The 12,073-nt window shown below is 76.5% G+C and overlaps 1 protein-coding gene across 1 annotated transcript in view; it reads right to left on the minus strand.

Annotated features, from left to right (window-relative positions):
• LOC140384522 (ATP-binding cassette sub-family C member 8-like) overlaps positions 1-12,073 on the minus strand; it is a 497,256-nt gene that overhangs the window by 369,043 nt on the left and 116,140 nt on the right.

Below are 12,073 nucleotides of genomic sequence, written 5' to 3' on the forward strand. Positions count from 1 at the left end.
CACCGGCACGGACCCCCATCCTCCTCCCCGGCATGGACCCCCCAATCCCCCTCCCCGGCACGGACCCCCCATCCCCCTCCCCGGCACGGACCCCAACCTCCTCCCCGGCACGGACCCCAACCTCCTCCCCGGCACGGACCCCCCCCCGCCCCCATCCTCCTCCCCGGCACGGACCCCAACCTCCTCCCCGGCACGCCCCCCCCCCCATCGTCCTCCCCGGCATGGTCCCCCCCATTCCCCCTCCCCGGCATGGTCCCCCCCATCCCCCTCCCCGGCACGGACCCCCCATCCCCCTCCCCGGCACAGACCCCAACCTCCTCCCCAGCACGGACCCCAACCTCCTCCCCGGCACGGACCCCCCCCCATCCTCCTCCCCGGCACGGACCCCCCCATCCCCCTCCCCGGCACGGACCCCCCCATCCCCCTCCCCGGCATGCACCCCAACCTCCTCCCCGGCACGGACCCCCCCTCCCCATCCTCCTCCCCGGCACGGTCCCAACCTCCTCCCCGGCACAGACCCCCCCCATCCTCCTCCCCGGCACTGACCCCAACCTCCTCCCCGGCACGGACCCCCCCCCATCCTCATCCCTGGCACGGACACCCCATCCCCCTCCCCGGCACGGACCCCCATCCTCGTCCCCGGCATGGACCCCCCCATCCCCCTCCCCGGCACGAACCCCCCATCCCCCTCCCCGGCACGGACCCCAACCTCCTCCCCGGCACGGACGCCAACCTCCTCCCCGGCACGGACCCCCCCCGCCCCCATCCTCCTCCCCGGCACGGACCCCAACCTCCTCCCCGGCACGGATACCCCCCCCCATCGTCCTCCCCGGCACTGTCCCCCCCCATCCCCCTCCCCGGCACGGACCCCCCATCCTCCTCCCCGGCACGGACCCCCCCATCCCCTCCCCGGCACAGACCCCAACCTCCTCCCCGGCACGGATACCCCCCCCATCGTCCTTCCCGGCACTGTCCCCCCCCATCCCCTCCCCGGCATGGACCCCAACCTCCTCCCCGGCACGGGCCCACCCCCATCCTCCTCCCCGGCACGGACCCCCCCATCCCCCTCCCCGGCACGGACCCCCCCATCCCCCTCCCCGGCATGCACCCCAACCTCCTCCCCGGCACGGACCCCCCCTCCCCATCCTCCTCCCCGGCACGGTCCCAACCTCCTCCCCGGCACAGACCCCCCCCATCCTCCTCCCCGGCACTGACCCCAACCTCCTCCCCGGCACGGACCCCCCCCCAATCCTCATCCCTGGCACGGACACCCCATCCCCCTCCCCGGCACGGACCCCCATCCTCGTCCCCGGCATGGACCCCCCCATCCCCCTCCCCGGCACGGACCCCCCATCCCCCCTCCCCGGCACGGACCCCAACCTCCTCCCCGGCACGGACGCCAACCTCCTCCCCGGCACGGACCCCCCCCGCCCCCATCCTCCTCCCCGGCACGGACCCCAACCTCCTCCCCGGCACGGATACCCCCCCCCCATCGTCCTCCCCGGCACTGTCCCCCCCCATCCTCCTCCCCGGCACGGACCCCCCCATCCCCCTCCCCGGCACGGACCCCCCCATCCCCCTCCCCGGCATGCACCCCAACCTCCTCCCCGGCACGGACCCCCCCTCCCCATCCTCCTCCCCGGCACGGTCCCAACCTCCTCCCCGGCACAGAACCCCCCCATCCTCCTCCCCGGCACTGACCCCAACCTCCTCCCCGGCACGGACCCCCCCCCATCCTCATCCCTGGCACGGACACCCCATCCCCCTCCCCGGCACGGACCCCCATCCTCGTCCCCGGCATGGACCCCCCCCATCCCCCTCCCCGGCACGGACCCCCCATCCCCCTCCCCGGCACGGACCCCAACCTCCTCCCCGGCACGGACGCCAACCTCCTCCCCGGCACGGACCCCCCCCGCCCCCATCCTCCTCCCCGGCACGGACCCCAACCTCCTCCCCGGCACGGATACCCCCCCCCATCGTCCTCCCCGGCACTGTCCCCCCCCATCCCCCTCCCCGGCACGGACCCCCATCCTCCTCCCCGGCACGGACCCCAATCTTCTCCCCGGCACGGACCCCCCCCCCCCATTCTCCTCCCCGGCACGGACTCCCCCATGCCCCTCCCCGGCACGGACCCCCCCCCATCCCCCTCCCCGGCACGGACCCCAACCTCCTCCCCGGCACGGAACCCCCCCCCCATCCTCCTCCCCGGCACGGACCCCAACCTCCTCCCCGGCACAGACCCCCCCCCCATCCTCCTCCCCGGCACGGACTCCCCCCCAATCCTCATCCCCGGCACGGACCCCCCCATCCCTCTCCACCGGCACGGACCCCCATCCTCCTCCCCGGCATGGACCCCCCAATCCCCCTCCCCGGCACGGACCCCCCATCCCCCTCCCCGGCACGGACCCCAACCTCCTCCCGGCACGGACCCCAACCTCCTCCCCGGCACGGACCCCCCCCCCGCCCCCACCCTCCTCCCCGGCACGGACCCCAACCTCCTCCCCGGCACGCCCCCCCCCCCCATCGTCCTCCCCGGCATGGTCCCCCCCATTCCCCCTCCCCGGCATGGTCCCCCCCATCCCCCTCCCCGGCACGGACCCCCCATCCCCCTCCCCGGCACAGACCGCAACCTCCTCCCCAGCACGGACCCCAACCTCCTCCCCGGCACGGACCCCCCCCCATCCTCCTCCCCGGCACGGACCCCCCCATCCCCCTCCCCGGCACGGACCCCCCCATCCCCCTCCCCGGCATGCACCCCAACCTCCTCCCCGGCACGGACCCCCCCTCCCCATCCTCCTCCCCGGCACGGTCCAACCTCCTCCCCGGCACAGACCCCCCCCATCCTCCTCCCCGGCACTGACCCCAACCACCTCCCCGGCACGGACCCCCCCCCAATCCTCATCCCTGGCACGGACACCCCATCCCCCTCCCCGGCACGGACCCCCATCCTCGTCCCCGGCATGGACCCCCCCATCCCCCTCCCCGGCACGGACCCCCCCATCCCCCTCCCCGGCACGGACCCCAACCTCCTCCCCGGCACGGACGCCAACCTCCTCCCCGGCACGGACCCCCCCCGCCCCCATCCTCCTCCCCGGCACGGACCCCAACCTCCTCCCCGGCACGGATACCCCCCCCCATCGTCCTCCCCGGCACTGTCCCCCCCCATCCCCCTCCCCGGCACGGACCCCCCATCCTCCTCCCCGGCACGGACCCCCCCCATCCCCTCCCCGGCACAGACCCCAACCTCCTCCCCGGCACGGATACCCCCCCCATCGTCCTCCCCGGCACTGTCCCCCCCCATCCCCTTCCCCGGCACGGACCCCCCATCCTCCTCCCCGGCACGGACCCCCCCATCCCCTCCCCGGCACAGACCCCAACCTCCTCCCCGGCACGGACCCCAACCTCCTCCCCGGCACGGACCCCCCCCCACCCACCTCCCCGGCACGGACCCCAACCTCCTCCTCGGCACGGACCCCCCCGGCCATCCTCCTCCCCGGCACGGACCCCAACCTCCTCCCCGGCACGGACCACCACCCCCATCCTCCTCCCGGCACAGACCCCAACCTCCTCCCCGGCACGAACCCCAACCTCCTCCCCGGCACGGACCCCACCTCCCCATCCTCATCCCCGGCATGGGCCCCCCCCATCCCCCTCCCCGGCACGGACCCCCCATCCTCCTCCCCGGCACGGACCCCCCCATCCCCCTCCCCGGCACGGACCCCCCGTCCCCCTCCCCGGCACGGACCCCAACCTCCTCCCCGGCACGGACCCCAACCTCCTCCCCGCACGGACCCCCCCCCCACCCACCTCCCCGGCACGGACCCCAACCTCCTCCCCGGCACGGACCCCCCCCACATCCTCCTCCCCGGCACGGACCCCCCCATCCCCCTCCCCAGCACGGACCCCCATCCCCCTCCCCGGCACGAACCCCAACCTCCTCCCCGGCACGGACCCCCCCCCATCCTCCTCCCCGGCACGGACCCCAACCTCCTCCCCGGCACGGACCCCCCCCCATCCTCCTCCCCGGCACGGACCCCAACCTCCTCCCTGGCACGGACCCCAACCTCCTCCCCGGCACGGACCCCCCCCCCCATCCTCCTCCCCGGCACGGACCCCAACCTCCTCCCCGGCACGGACCCCCCCCCCCCATCCTCCTCCCCGGCACGGACCCCAACCTCCTCCCCGGCACGGACTCCCCCCCATCCTCCTCCCTGGCACGGACCCCAACCTCCTCCCTGGCACGGACCCCCCCCATCCCCCATCCTCATCCCCGGCACGGACCCCCCCATCCCCCTCCCCGGCATGGACCCCACCATCCCCCTCCCCGGCACGGAACCCCCATCACCTCCCCGGCACGGACCCCAACCTCCTTCCCGGCAGGGACCCCCCCCCCCCATCCTCCTCCCCGGCACGGACCCCCCCATCCCCCTCCCCGGCACGGACCCCCCATCCCCCTCCCCGGCTCGGACCCCAACCTCCTCCCCGGCACGGACCCCCCCCCATCCTCCTCCCCGGACGGACACCCCCATCCCCCCCCTGGCATGGACTCCCCCATCCCCCTCCCCGGCACGCACCCCAACCTCCTCCCCGGCACGGACCACCACCTCCCCCATCCTCCTCCCCGGCACGGACCCCAACCTCATCCCTGGCACGGACCCCTACCCCATCCTCCTCCCCGGCACGGACCCCAACCTCCTCCCCGGCCCGGACCCCCCCCCCATCCTCCTCCCTGGCACGGACCCCAACCTCCTCCCTGGCACGGATCCCCCCCCCATCCCCCATCCTCATCCCCGGCACGGACCCCCCCATCCCCCTCCCCGGCACGGACCCCCCATCCTCCTCCCCGGCACGGACCCCCCCCCCCCACCCCTTCCCCGGCACGGACCCCCCCATCCCCCTCCCCGGCATGGACCCCAACCTCCTCCCCGGCACGGACCCACCCCCATCCTCCTCCCCGGCACGGACCCCAATCTTCTCCCCGGCACGGACCCCCCCCCCCATTCTCCTCCCCGGCACGGACTCCCCCATCCCCCTCCCCGGCACGGACCCCCCCCCATCCCCCGCCCCGGCACGGACCCCAACCTCCTCCCGGCATGGAACCCCCCCATCCTCCTCCCCGGCACGGACCCCAACCTCCTCCCCGGCACAGACCCCCCCCCCATCCTCCTCCCCGGCACGGACTCCCCCCAATCCTCATCCCCGGCACGGACCCCCCCATCCCCCTCCCCGGCACGGACCCCCATCCTCCTCCCCGGCATGGACCCCCCCAATCCCCCTCCCCGGCACGGACCCCCCATCCCCCTCCCCGGCACGGACCCCAACCTCCTCCCCGGCACGGACCCCAACCTCCTCCCCGGCACGGACCCCCCCCCGCCCCCATCCTCCTCCCCGGCACGGACCCCAACCTCCTCCCCGGCACGCCCCCCCCCCCATCGTCCTCCCCGGCATGGTCCCCCCCATTCCCCCTCCCCGGCATGGTCCCCCCCATCCCCCTCCCCGGCACGGACCCCCCATCCCCCTCCCCGGCACAGACCCCAACCTCCTCCCCAGCAGGGACCCCAACCTCCTCCCCGGCACGGACCCCCCCCCCCATCCTCCTCCCCGGCACGGACCCCCCCATCCCCCTCCCCGGCACGGACCCCCCCATCCCCCTCCCCGGCACGCACCCCAACCTCCTCCCCGGCACGGACCCCCCCTCCCCATCCTCCTCCCCGGCACGGTCCCAACCTCCTCCCCGGCACAGACCCCCCCCATCCTCCTCCCCGGCACTGACCCCAACCTCCTCCCCGCACGGACCCCCCCCCATCCTCATCCCTGGCACGGACACCCCATCCCCCTCCCCGGCACGGACCCCCATCCTCGTCCCCGGCATGGACCCCCCCATCCCCCTCCCCGGCACGGACCCCCCATCCCCCTCCCCGGCACGGACCCCAACCTCCTCCCCGGCACGGACGCCAACCTCCTCCCCGGCACGGACACCCCCCCCCCCATCCCCCTCCCTGGCACGGACCCCAACCTCCTCCCCGGCACGGACCCCCCCCCCCCATCGTCCTCCCCGGCACTGTCCCCCCCCATCCCCCTCCCCGGCACGGACCCCCCCATCCTCCTCCCCGGCACGGACCCCCCCATCCCCTCCCCGGCACAGACCCCAACCTCCTCCCCGGCACGCACCCCAACCTCCTCCCCGGCACGGACCCCCCCCCACCCACCTCCCCGGCACGGACCCCAACCTCCTCCTCGGCACGGACCCCCCCGGCCATCCTCCTCCCCGGCACGGACCCCAACCTCCTCCCCGGCACGGACCACCACCCCCATCCTCCTCCCCGGCACAGACCCCAACCTCCTCCCCGGCACGAACCCCAACCTCCTCCCCGGCACGGACCCCACCTCCCCATCCTCATCCCCCGGCATGGGCCCCCCCTCCCCCTCCCCGGCACGGACCCCCCATCCTCCTCCCCGGCACGGACCCCCCCATCCCCCTCCCCGGCACGGACCCCCCCGTCCCCCTCCCCGGCACGGACCCCAACCTCCTCCCCGGCACGGACCCCAACCTCCTCTCCGCACGGACCCCCCCCCCACCCACCTCCCCGGCACGGACCCCAACCTCCTCCCCGGCACGGACCCCCCCCACATTCTCCTCCCCGGCACGGACCCCCCCATCCCCCTCCCCAGCACGGACCCCCATCCCCCTCCCCGGCACGAACCCCAACCTCCTCCCCGGCAACGGACCCCCCCCCCCCCATCCTCCTCCCCGGCACGGACCCCAACCTCCTCCCCGGCACGGACCCCCCCCCCATCCTCCTCCCCGGCACGGACCCCCCCATCCCCCTCCCCGGCACGGGACACCCCCCATCCCCCTCCCCGGCACGGACCCCCCCATCCCCCTCCCCGGCATGGACCCCACCATCCCCCTCCCCGGCACGGAACCCCCATCCCCTCCCCGGCACGGACCCCAACCTCCTTCCCGGCAGGGACCCCCCCCCCATCCTCCTCCCCGGCACGGACCCCCCCATCCCCCTCCCCGGCACGGACCCCCCAACCCCCTCCCCGGCTCGGACCCCAACCTCCTCCCCGGCACGGACCCCCCCCCCATCCTCCTCCCCGGACGGACACCCCCATCCCCCCCCGGCATGGACTCCCCCATCCCCCTCCCCGGCACGCACCCCAACCTCCTCCCCGGCACGGACCACCACCCCCCCCCATCCTCCTCCCCGGCACGGACCCCAACCTCATCCCTGGCACGGACCCCTACCCCATCCTCCTCCCCGGCACGGACCCCAACCTCCTCCCCGGCACGGACCCCCCCCCATCCTCCTCCCTGGCACGGACCCCAACCTCCTCCCTGGCACGGATCCCCCCCCATCCCCCATCCTCATCTCCGGCACGGACCCCCCATCCCCCTCCCCGGCACGGACCCCCCATCCTCCTCCCCGGCACGGACCCCCCCCCCACCCCTTCCCCGGCACGGACCCCCCCATCCCCCTCCCCGGCATGGACCCCAACCTCCTCCCCGGCACGGCCCACCCCCATCCTCCTCCCCGGCACGGACCCCAATCTTCTCCCCGGCACGGACCCCCCCGCCCATTCTCCTCCCCGGCACGGACTCCCCCATGCCCCTCCCCGGCACGGACCCCCCCCATCCCCCTCCCCGCCACGGACCCCAACCTCCTCCCCGGCACGGAACCCCCCCCCATCCTCCTCCCCGGCACGGACCCCAACCTCCTCCCCGGCACAGACCCCCCCCCCATCCTCCTCCCCGGCACGGACTCCCCCCCAATCCTCATCCCCGGCACGGACCCCCCCATCCCCCTCCACCGGCACGGACCCCCATCCTCCTCCCCGGCATGGACCCCCCAATCCCCCTCCCCGGCACGGACCCCCCATCCCCCTCCCCGGCACGGACCCCAACCTCCTCCCCGGCACGGACCCCCCCCCGCCCCCATCCTCCTCCCCGGCACGGACCCCAACCTCCTCCCCGGCACGCGCCCCCCCCCCATCGTCCTCCCCGGCATGGTCCCCCCCATTCCCCCTCCCCGGCATGGTCCCCCCCCATCCCCCTCCCCGGCACGGACCCCCCATCCCCCTCCCCGGCACAGACCCCAACCTCCTCCCCAGCACGGACCCCAACCTCCTCCCCGGCACGGACCCCCCCCCATCCTCCTCCCCGGCACGGACCCCCCCATCCCCCTCCCCGGCACGGACCCCCCCATCCCCCTCCCCGGCATGCACCCCAACCTCCTCCCCGGCACGGACCCCCCCTCCCCATCCTCCTCCCCGGCACGGTCCCAACCTCCTCCCCGGCACAGACACCCCCATCCTCCTCCCCGGCACTGACCCCAACCTCCTCCCCGGCACGGACCCCCCCCCATCCTCATCCCTGGCACGGACACCCCATCCCCCTCCCCGGCACGGACCCCCATCCTCGTCCCCGGCATGGACCCCCCCATCCCCCTCCCCGGCACGGACCCCCCCATCCCCCTCCCCGGCACGGACCCCAACCTCCTCCCCGGCACGGACGCCAACCTCCTCCCCGGCACGGACCCCCCCCCGCCCCCATCCTCCTCCCCGGCACGGACCCAACCTCCTCCCCGGCACGGATACCCCCCCCATCGTCCTCCCCGGCACTGTCCCCCCCCCATCCCCCTCCCCGGCACGGACCCCCCATCCTCCTCCCCGGCACGGACCCCCCCATCCCCTCCCCGGCACAGACCCCAACCTCCTCCCCGGCACGGATACCCCCCCCCCATCGTCCTCCCCGGCACTGTCCCCCCCCATCCCCCTCCCCGGCACGGACCCCCCATCCTCCTCCCCGGCACGGACCCCTCCATCCCCTCCCCGGCACAGACCCCAACCTCCTCCCCGGCACGGACCCCAACCTCCTCCCCGGCACGGACCCCCCGCCCACCCACCTCCCCGGCACGGACCCCAACCTCCTCCTCGGCACGGACCCCCCCGGCCATCCTCCTCCCCGGCACGGACCCCAACCTCCTCCCCGGCACGGACCACCACCCCCATCCTCCTCCCGGCACAGACCCCAACCTCCTCCCCGGCACGAACCCCAACCTCCTCCCCGGCACGGACCCCACCTCCCCATCCTCATCCCCGGCATGGGCCCCCCCCATCCCCCTCCCCGGCACGGACCCCCCATCCTCCTTCCCGGCACGGACCCCCCCATCCCCCTCCCCGGCACGGACCCCCCGTCCCCCTCCCCGGCACGGACCCCAACCTCCTCCCCGGCACGGACCCCAACCTCCTCCCCGCACGGACCCCCCCCCCACCCACCTCCCCGGCACGGACCCCAACCTCCTCCCCGGCACGGACCCCCCCCACATCCTCCTCCCCGGCACGGACCCCCCCATCCCCCTCCCCAGCACGGACCCCCATCCCCCTCCCCGGCACGAACCCCAACCTCCTCCCGGCACGGACCCCCCCCCATCCTCCTCCCCGGCACGGACCCCAACCTCCTCCCCGGCACGGACCCCCCCCCATCCTCCTCCCCGGCACGGACCCCAACCTCCTCCCTGGCACGGACCCCAACCTCCTCCCCGGCACGAACCCCCCCCCCCCATCCTCCTCCCCGGCACGGACCCCAACCTCCTCCCCGGCACGGACCCCCCCCCCCATCCTCCTCCCCGGCACGGACCCCAACCTCCTCCCCGGCACGGACTCCCCCCCATCCTCCTCCCTGGCACGGACCCCAACCTCCTCCCTGGCACGGACCCCCCCCATCCCCCATCCTCATCCCCGGCACGGACCCCCCCATCCCCCTCCCCGGCATGGACCCCACCATCCCCCTCCCCGGCACGGAACCCCCACCCCCTCCCCGGCACAGACCCCAACCTCCTCCCCAGCACGGACCCCAACCTCCTCCCCGGCACGGAACCCCCCCCCCATCCTCCTCCCCGGCACGGACCCCCCCATCCCCCTCCCCGGCACGGACCCCCCCATCCCCCTCCCCGGCATGCACCCCAACCTCCTCCCCGGCACGGACCCCCCCTCCCCCATCCTCCTCCCCGGCACGGTCCCAACCTCCTCCCCCGGCACAGACACCCCCATCCTCCTCCCCGGCACTGACCCCAACCTCCTCCCCGGCACGGACCCCCCCCATCCTCATCCCTGGCACGGACACCCCATCCCCCTCCCCGGCACGGACCCCCATCCTCGTCCCCGGCATGGACCCCCCCATCCCCCTCCCCGGCACGGACCCCCCATCCCCCTCCCCGGCACGGACCCCAACCTCCTCCCCGGCACGGACGCCAACCTCCTCCCCGGCACGGACCCCCCCCCGCCCCCATCCTCCTCCCCGGCACGGACCCCAACCTCCTCCCCGGCACGGATACCCCCCCCATCGTCCTCCCCGGCACTGTCCCCCCCCATCCCCCCTCCCCGGCACGGACCCCCCATCCTCCTCCCCGGCACGGACCCCCCCATCCCCTCCCCGGCACAGACCCCAACCTCCTCCCCGGCACGGATACCCCCCCCCATCGTCCTCCCCGGCACTGTCCCCCCCCATCCCCCTCCCCGGCACGGACCCCCCATCCTCCTCCCCGGCACGGACCCCTCCATCCCCTCCCCGGCACAGACCCCAACCTCCTCCCCGGCACGGACCCCCAACCTCCTCCCCGGCACGGACCCCCGCCCACCCACCTCCCCGGCACGGACCCCAACCTCCTCCTCGGCACGGACCCCCCCGGCCATCCTCCTCCCCGGCACGGACCCCAACCTCCTCCCCGGCACGGACCACCACCCCCATCCTCCTCCCGGCACAGACCCCAACCTCCTCCCCGGCACGAACCCCAACCTCCTCCCCGGCACGGACCCCACCTCCCCATCCTCATCCCCGGCATGGGCCCCCCCCCATCCCCCTCCCCGGCACGGACCCCCCATCCTCCTTCCCGGCACGGACCCCCCCATCCCCCTCCCCGGCACGGACCCCCCGTCCCCCTCCCCGGCACGGACCCCAACCTCCTCCCCGGCACGGACCCCAACCTCCTCCCCGCACGGACCCCCCCCCCACCCACCTCCCCGGCACGGACCCCAACCTCCTCCCCGGCACGGACCCCCCCCACATCCTCCTCCCCGGCACGGACCCCCCCATCCCCCTCCCCAGCACGGACCCCCATCCCCCTCCCCGGCACGAACCCCAACCTCCTCCCCGGCACGGACCCCCCCCCCATCCTCCTCCCCGGCACGGACCCCAACCTCCTCCCCGGCACGGACCCCCCCCCCATCCTCCTCCCCGGCACGGACCCCAACCTCCTCCCTGGCACGGACCCCAACCTCCTCCCCGGCACGAACCCCCCCCCCCCATCCTCCTCCCCGGCACGGACCCCAACCTCCTCCCCGGCACGGACCCCCCCCCCCCATCCTCCTCCCCGGCACGGACCCCAGCCTCCTCCCCGGCACGGACTCCCCCCCATCCTCCTCCCTGGCACGGACCCCAACCTCCTCCCTGGCACGGACCCCCCCCATCCCCCATCCTCATCCCCGGCACGGACCCCCCCATCCCCCTCCCCGGCATGGACCCCACCATCCCCCTCCCCGGCACGGAACCCCCATCACCTCCCCGGCACGGACCCCAACCTCCTTCCCGGCAGGGACCCCCCCCCCCATCCTCCTCCCCGGCACGGACCCCCCCCATCCCCCTCCCCGGCACGGACCCCCCATCCCCCTCCCCGGCTCGGACCCCAACCTCCTCCCCGGCACGGACCCCCCCCATCCTCCTCCCCGGACGGACACCCCCATCCCCCCCCCGGCATGGACTCCCCCATCCCCCTCCCCGGCACGCACCCCAACCTCCTCCCCGGCACGGACCACCACCCCCCCCCATCCTCCTCCCCGGCACGGACCCCAACCTCATCCCTGGCACGGACCCCTACCCCATCCTCCTCCCCGGCACGGACCCCAACCTCCTCCCCGGCACGGACCGCCCCCCCCATCCTCCTCCCTGGCACGGACCCCAACCTCCTCCCTGGCACGGATCCCCCCCCCATCCCCCATCCTCATCCCCGGCACGGACCCCCCCATCCCCCTCCCCGGCACGGACCCCCCATCCTCCTCCCCGGCACGGACC

The sequence above is a fragment of the Scyliorhinus torazame genome, chromosome 10 (assembly GCF_047496885.1).
Source record: "Scyliorhinus torazame isolate Kashiwa2021f chromosome 10, sScyTor2.1, whole genome shotgun sequence".
NCBI classification, from domain to species: domain Eukaryota; kingdom Metazoa; phylum Chordata; class Chondrichthyes; order Carcharhiniformes; family Scyliorhinidae; genus Scyliorhinus; species Scyliorhinus torazame.